At 62.2% G+C, this 1,788-nt stretch overlaps 1 pseudogene; it reads right to left on the bottom strand.

Moving 5' to 3' along the window:
- Positions 1-411: 411 nt before the first annotated feature.
- Positions 412-1,409, bottom strand: LOC105808284 (annotated as a pseudogene).
- Between the last annotated feature and the right edge of the window lie 379 nt (positions 1,410-1,788).

The raw sequence follows: 1,788 nt of genomic DNA, 5'->3' as shown, positions 1-1,788 counted from the left end.
CCCGGGGGCCAAGGTTGAGGGAGCCCGGTCGGTCTTATTTGGAGTTCACGCCTGTGAGGCCAATTGGGTCCTGGGTCTCCTGTTTCGTCTGGAACTCCCAAGGAGGGTCTCGTCTTGTGGGGGGGCCAGTCTTTGGTGTGGGCACTCGTTTTTTCAATGCCCCGTCTCTCTGTAGTATGCGCACTGGTCCAGTTTTAGTGTCTCCTTTCTGCGGGGCCCCCTCCCAGGTTTTGTACCGAGCCCTGGGGTAGACACAGGAGCCCCAAGCGCCGCTGCCAGGAGGGTGGCCTTATGCTTCATCTTTTTTCCTTCTCACTTTCCCTCTGGGTCACACAATCTTGGTTCCGGTACACCTTTTGGGCCACCTCTAACAGTTGAGTGATGTTCATTCCTGCAAAATCTTTTAGCTTTTCAGGCTTCAGTGGCATTGGGCGGGGTCATGGCGATGCAGACGTCCCCCTCGGGAAACTTGTCACACTTGAGCATCTCAGGCCAGCAGAAGCTGAAGAAACTGCATGGCGGGCCCGTGAGAGTCGCCCATGGCCTCACAGAGCCAACGGCACGGGTAGATGGGCAGGTTGAGGCAGACTGGCGCGAAGAGCGAGCAGAAAGAGAGACGCAGAGGGGCCCGATCTACACCGAAGCAATGCAATATGTCCCACTCTGCATGGCTGCTGCACGTGGGGCAGCTCGTCTCCCAAGTGTTTGCAGATGCTCGTTGCTTTGGGCCCTAACAACTGCAGGAAGCCGTGGCTGGCCACATTGTAGAATGGGTGACTCGTGCTCAGCGTGGGGTCCTGGCCAGCCATGGGCACCGCCGAGACCTTCTCACTGCACCTAGCTTAGCTGCCGCCTCCTCACTCCCCACAGCACTCAAGGACAGGACTCCAGCAGTGACCAGCTCAGCCAAGGAGCAAGCCCAGAGCATCACGGCAGTGGCACAACTTGCCCTCACCTGCCCCCGATGTACCATTTATAAGAGAACAAGACTGAGGCCATTTGGGGGCAGACACGTGCACCTGCGTGCCCATGCGGCGGTTTTCGTTAGGCAGGGGCACCCAGCTGCTGGCCTGCTGCTTCACCTCGGCCATGGTTTCGTGCTCCCGCAGGTTGGGTGGCACCATCCTTTTGTAGCCCACGTTGTGGCACAGCCGCAGGTCTGCTGGGATGTCTACGGACTGCGGTGGCCTGGCGTAGAAGCGGCCGCTCGCCTGCGAGCCAACTGGAAGCTTACATGGTGATACTCACTGGCTGAGCCTGCAGTCAGGAGCCGGCTGTCAGTGCCAGCAGCACGCCGGGGCCCGCGCAGCTGCGGCCCCCGCTCCCCGCGCCGCGCCCACGGCCCACGCCGACTCTGTGTTGGCTCTTTCATGTCGGGGCTGCCCGCCGCCTCTGGGCCCCCACCGCATGCGTCTCCGGGGATAAAAATTGCCGTCCTCAGCGCTGCCCGGCTCCGCGGCCGCGTGCGCCTGCCAGGTCCTGGCCGTTGTCAGCCCTCAGCCTGTCGCTGGCGCTGGGGCGGGAGCTCGCGCGGGGCGGGGCATGGGCAGCGGCCAGGGACCGCGGATGGAGTCAGGTTTCAGGCAGAACGGAGACGGTGAGGGGGGGAGTTCATCTCCCCGCGGCTCTAGGTGAACAGGCTTGGGGCTGGGATCAAAGGGGCCTCTGCCGCCGCTGGGCGGCGAGTACCCTGCTCTGTCCCTTCTCTACATAGAACCGGACCCAAGGGGGCAGGTTTTGGGCAATTCCTAGCCAGGGATCGATATAGGGGAACTGATCTAGGTGTCC

Source organism: Propithecus coquereli, unplaced genomic scaffold (assembly GCF_000956105.1).
Source record: "Propithecus coquereli isolate 6110/MARCELLA unplaced genomic scaffold, Pcoq_1.0 Scaffold171, whole genome shotgun sequence".
Classification (NCBI taxonomy): domain Eukaryota; kingdom Metazoa; phylum Chordata; class Mammalia; order Primates; family Indriidae; genus Propithecus; species Propithecus coquereli.
The sequence above is the reverse complement of the archived record's forward strand: the minus strand, read 5'-3'. Positions and strand labels throughout refer to the sequence as shown.